Consider the following 6,330-nt stretch of genomic DNA (forward strand, 5'->3'; position numbering starts at 1 on the left):
AAATTAATACATCTTGGAGTAAGCCTAGCTAGGGAACTGAATGCTCTCTATGATGGAGACTTTAAAACAGTCCAAAGAGAAATAGAAGAAGATGGGCAAAGATGGAAAGAGCGGCCATACTCCTGGGTTGGAAGAATCAATAGTGAGAAAACGGCCATCTTATGAAAACCATCTACTGATTCAAAGCAATCCCAATCAAAATATCAACACGATTCTTCATAGACACAGAGAAAATAATCTCCAAGTTTACTTGGGGGTACAGGAAACCTCAGCTAGCAGAAGGAAGTCTGAGCAGGAGCAGTGCTGGAGGTATGTGGAGGAACCCTAGGAACCACCTGTAGACAAATTTCTCTTTGAGCCTCCAGTTCACAAAAATTGACATGTTGCCTGGTGGTGGTGGCGCACGCCTTTAATCCCCGCACTCGGGAGGCAGAGGCAGGCGGATCTCTGGGAGTTCGAGACCAGCCTGGTCTACAAGAGTTAGTTCCAGGACAGGCTCCAAAACCACAGAGAAGCCCTGTCTCAAAAAACCAAAAAAAAAAAAAAAATTGACATGTTACCTGCATGGCTCTGTCAATTCTAGAGTTTTGGAAGTTGCTTACAATGTACTTCCTGTTTACTTAGGTAATATTATATCCTTCTGAAGTCTTTGATGGAGCTGAAGAATAGATAGTTATAGTTTTCCTTAGTTATGATAAAAGATAAAGTAGATATAAATGTTGTAATTGCAATTCTTGCTTGGTACATGTTTTGCTATAAGTATTTTTACTATGTTAAAGTTAAAACCTTCCCTTTTATCTAAACAGAAAAGGGGAGATGATGTGGGAAGTCCTTCTGTATGTGTGTTGCTTTTATTGGTTAATGAATAAAGCTGCTTTTGGCCAATGGCTTCACAGAGTAAAGCCAGGCAGGAAATCCAAATAGAGATATAGAAAGAGAGTAAGCAGAGTCATAGAGAAGCCATGTAGCCACCGCAGGAGACAGATGCATCTGCCAGAGCCCGGTTAAATTTTCCAATAGGCTATGAACTTGTGGTGATGCACAGATGAATAGAGATGGGTTAGTTTAGGATATAAGAGCTAGCTAGCAATACACTTAAGTAATTGGACAAGCAGTTATTTAAAAATAATATAGTTTCTGAGTGATTGTTTCAGTTCTGGGCAGCGGGGAAGGAACGAACAGCCTCCGCCTCACCTCCATTTTGCCTAACCTGTTTCCTCTGAGTCTGGCTGGTGATGCCACTTTTTTCTTCTCCTGAGACCTCTCTGTCCCTAGAAATACCTCCTAACCTCTTTCTGCCTACCTCCTGGGCATTCAGCTCTTTATTAAACCAATCTCAATGACACATCTTCGCAAAGTGTAAAGGAAGATTCCACAACAACCACCATATCTGTCTGATTTCAAGTTATACAACAGAGATTGTAATAAAAACAGCATAGCAGTGGCACAAATAGAGACGTTAGAGATCAATGGGACAGAATAGAAAACCCAACAGAAGCCTAGATAGCTATGGCTACCTGACTTTTGATAAAAATGCAAAAAGTCTCTCTTATAGATTTGCCATTCTTCCATAACAAATGATGCTTCAAAAATGGGTGTTCAGCCGGGCAGTGGTGGCGCACGCCTTTAATCCCAACTTTCAGGAGGCAGAAGCAGGTGGATCTCTGTGAGTTCGAGGCCAGCTTGGTCTACAAGAGCTAGTTCCAGGACAGGCTCCAAAGCTACAGAGAAACCCTGTCTTGGAAAAAAAAATGGATGTCCACAAAGCCGAGGACCTGAGTTGGATCCCCAGGGCTCACATGGTAGGAGGGAACTGACCCTACAAGTTGTCCCCTGACTTCCAAACAAACACAGAGGCTCTCTCTCTCTTTCTCTCTCTCCCTCTCCCTCCCCCCCCCCAACCTGAAACTGTAAAAATGCTAGAGAAAGGGGCAGGGAGTAGGGAGTCCCATTTTTCAATATAGGCATAGGAAGTAATTTTTTTAAATATTTTTTATGGTTTATTTAACTTTATTTTATATGCATTGGTGTGAAGTTTCAGATCCCCTGCAACTGGATCTTCAGACAGTTGTGAGCTGCCATGTGGTTGCTGGGAATTGAACCCGGGTCCTCTGGAAGAGCAGTCAGTGCTCTTAACCACTGAGCCATTTCTCCAGCCCAGGAAGTAATTTTTTAAATAAAAATAAGACCAATTATTGATAAGTGGGACCTTATAAAATTAAAAGTATCTATACAGCAAAGAAATGGTTAATGAAGTGTGGAGACAGACTATAGAATAGGAGAAAATATTTGTCAGCTGTAAATCTGATATAAGGTTGATATTCAGAATATGGAGACTGGAGAGATTGCCCAGTGGTTAGAGCACTGGTTGCTTTTGCTGAGGACCTGGGTTTGGTTACCAGAACCCACACGGTGGCTCACAACTGTTTGATATGGGATGTCCTTCTATATAGGTGTTGCTTTTATTGGATAATGAATAAAGCTGTTTTGGCCAATGGCTTAGCAGAGTAGAGCCAGACAGGAAATTCGAACAGAGATAGAGAGTAGGTGGAGTCAGATAGATGTGATGTAGCTGCCTAAGGGGAAGGAAACCAGCCCAGAACCTTTTCCAATAAGCCACAGCCTCGTGATGATACATAGATTAATAGAAATGGGTTAATTAAGATGTAAGTGCTAGTTAGGAATATGCCTAAGATATTGGCTGAACAGTGTTGTAATTACTATAGCTTCTATGTGATTATTTGGGTCTGAGCAGTCAGGAAATGAAAAAGCAGGGGCTGGAGAGATGGCTCCGTAGGTAAGGGCATGCGCTATGTAAACCAGGTTGGCCTCAAACTCACAGATCTCTATTTGCCTGTTTCCTGAGTGATGGGATTCAAGGCATGTGCTGCTGTGTCTAGCACACTCTCTTTTCTCTCATAGAAGTCTGAGAGTGTGAGCTAATTCAGTGGTTAAGAATACACACTGATCCTACAGAGGGCCCGAGGTCAGTTCCCAGCACCACGTTCCAGTAGCTCATAACTGCCTGTAACTGCAGCTACAGGGGAGTCTGCTGCCTCTGCTTCTGCAGGTGCCTGCACTCCCATGCACATACTACACACAGACACACACATACATAATAAAGATTAATTTCTCTGTGAGTTCGAGGTCAGCCTAGTCTATGTAGTGAGTTCCAGGACAGCCAGAGCTGTGATAGCCAATCTTGAAAAAATGAATAACAATAATTGATCTTCTTTAAAAAATTAACACTGAAAGTCTCAAAGAGCTTGCACTGCTTATTGAGAATTATTTATTTTTTTAAGTCTGAGAGTTGCTGGGTATGGTGATACATACCTTTCATCTCAGCACTTGGGAGGCAGAGACAGAAAGATCTCGGTGAGTTCAAGGCCAGCCTCTTATATACAGCAGGTTCCAGGCCAGTCAAGGCTACATGATAAGATCCTGTTTAAAAAGATAAAGAAAAAGGAAGAAAAGAAAAAGAAGACTAAAACTGAGTGTGGTAGCACCTTGAATCCTAGCACTCAGGAGGCAGAAACAGGAAGATCTCTGTGAGTTCGAGGCCTGCCCGGTTGACAAAGTTTCAGAATAGCTAGGCTGTTACAAAGAAACTCTGTCTAGTAAGAGTTTATTGAAACTCAGCAGGAGCTGGCCAAGATAACAGCACTTCTAATAATCTTGAGTAGAGAAATATAAGAAATAAAAGGTAGGGGGCTGGAGAGATGGCTCAGAGGTTAAGAGCACTGAGTTCAGTTCCCAGCAACGACATGGTGGCTCACAACCATCCGTAATGAGATCTGGTGCCCTCTTCTGGCATGCGAGCATATATGGAAGGAATGTTGTATACATAATAAATAAATAAATCTTAAAAAAAAAAGAAATAAAAGGCAGGAAAGAAAATCCACAGACCAAAAGACTTTTTAATTTAAAAATATGCATTTATTTATTTACTGTTATACCTATGCATGTGTGGTATGTATACGTGGGTGGGCACGTTATGGCACGTGTGTGGAAGTCAGAGGACAACTTGAAGGAGTCAGTTCCTTCTATCATGTGAGTCCTAGGGATGGGACTCAGGTCATCAGGAGAGCCAAAATCTCACACGTTAACCCTCTCAAGTGAAGCTTTGGATACGAAAAATTTGCTCCATCTTAAAGAGGAGTGGGAAATAATGAATAGTTTTTTTTTTCTTTTTTTTCTGGAGGAGCAAAGGAAGAGAATTCAGAGGCTTGCTGCGGAGACCAGTGATGTCATGCTTCTTCCTAGCATGCATATTGTATCTCAAATATCTAACAGGTATGAATATAGGTAAAACATGTTAATAGCTTGCAGACATTTATGCAAATCTTTTCTTAACTACAAATTGAACTATTCATTAAAGATTAAAGCCTTGTTTTAACAGGCACTTAGAAACTGTTTATCTTATTTTATGTTCACTTATGGCTCAGCAGTTAAGAGCACTAACTACTCTTCCAAAGGACACAGGTTCAATCCCCAGCACCCACATGGCAGCTCACAGGTCTCTGTAACTCCACTTTCAGAGGATCTGACACCCTCACACAGACATACATGCAGGAAAAATACCAATGCACATAGAATAAAAATATATTATTTAAAAAAAATCTACAAATGAAATCATGATGTTCTGTTTATCTGTAAGCCATAAGATACCTTTGTAAGCTTTTTGGTCTGGCTAAGCAAGTTTTAAGGTGATATTCTTTTCCCTTTAGTGTATCAATCCCATGCAATTGGACATTTCTCTCCTGCATGCCAGTTTCCAAATAACAACTCAGAGGCTGAACATGAATTGTAAATGCTCGGCCAATAGCTCAGGCTTGTTACTAGCTAACTCTTACAACTTAAATTAACCCATTCCTATTAATCTACATTTGGCCACGTGGCTTTTACCTCTATCCCATTTTGTATGTCATACGGGGTCTGTGTCTGGCTGGCGATTTGAGACTCTGTCCTTCTTCCCAGCATCCTTAGTTTGATCACCCTGCCTATACTTCCTGCCTGGCTACTGACCAATCAGTGTTTTATTAAACCAATTCGAGTGACAAATCTTTACAGTGTACAAGAGGATTATTCCACAGCAAGTCCAGATTCTTTAAAACTTTATTATAAAAAGCATTGAAAAAAAATCTCACACTGAAACGAACTAGATCCAAAGACTGCACAATTCAATGAACGTTCATACTGTTAAGAGTACCCGTTCCAAAGCAGAGCTGTGGTGTTTCAAAGTGGGTTTTTCACTTTCACTCTCAAGCATGCTTTTATGTACTTATCCACTGCTGGTTCCAGAGGCTCCCTATCAGCAGCTGCACCCCCACTTGGGGTTGAGAACTGAGCTCTGAAGACTCCTATCTGCTGAACGGTGAAGTGTATACTTTGTTAGACACATGTTTTCATGGGGGTAGCCATCACTAGAACAAGTGTTAACACATTCTAAAATCTCCTAATTGCTAAATCAGATTATTATTATTATTAAGACAAGGCTTTGAACTAGGGGTAATCCTCCTGCAGTCCGCTCAAGCGCTGGGATTGCAGGCATTAGACACCACCACACTTTTACCAAAATTAGTTCCTAAGTAGTTAACGAGCAGGAAAAGAGATAAAAAAAAAAAACCATCCCAAACCCAGACAGCTGTATCTCCTGTCTGGGCTCGTGTGCTTGTGCTCTGGTGTGTGTGACTAACGGCAACCTATCTTCCAACTTCTCATCAACAGAGGTTACTCTGATTTATGATTTTGGACTTCAAAGCCGAGAAGCAAAGCACACAAGTGAGTTAGCAGAGTCCTTGTTCTTTCCTGAGCCCCTCTTCCTCCAGAGCTAAATACGATGTAGGCTCACTCGGTTTTGTACGATTCGATTCAGAGACTGATCAAAGGCAGCAGCCTATCCACACACTTCACATAATGGGAAAAGAGATTTCTTCCTGCAGAAGGCTCCCACCTCATACCAAGGACGGTCAGACCCAGTTCTATTCTTCCCGCACACTGACCAAAGCCCATTCTCTTCGCTGACTGCTCAGCTGGGTTCCTTGCGTGTTTGCCGAAATCATTATCTGACTTTACGGCACAGTGATCGTTTTACCATGCTTTGTACACCTATCCCAGCCTCCCTACAAAGTATGAATCAAGGAGATCATTCGCCTGTGTTCTTCCCGGATTTTAGGTGAGAAAGTAGAACTGCCACGCACGGTCAGAGCAAAAGATTTTAAAAAGAGCTAGTATGCCATCAGCATTCTTTGTGTGGATGATGCTCAGAGGACGTGGGCCTTAAAACTAAGGTCCTCTTTCCCAATCTCGAACTCAAGGTTAAGTTGCTTT

This window comes from Microtus pennsylvanicus, chromosome 8 (genome assembly GCF_037038515.1).
Source record: "Microtus pennsylvanicus isolate mMicPen1 chromosome 8, mMicPen1.hap1, whole genome shotgun sequence".
Lineage (NCBI taxonomy): Eukaryota > Metazoa > Chordata > Mammalia > Rodentia > Cricetidae > Microtus > Microtus pennsylvanicus.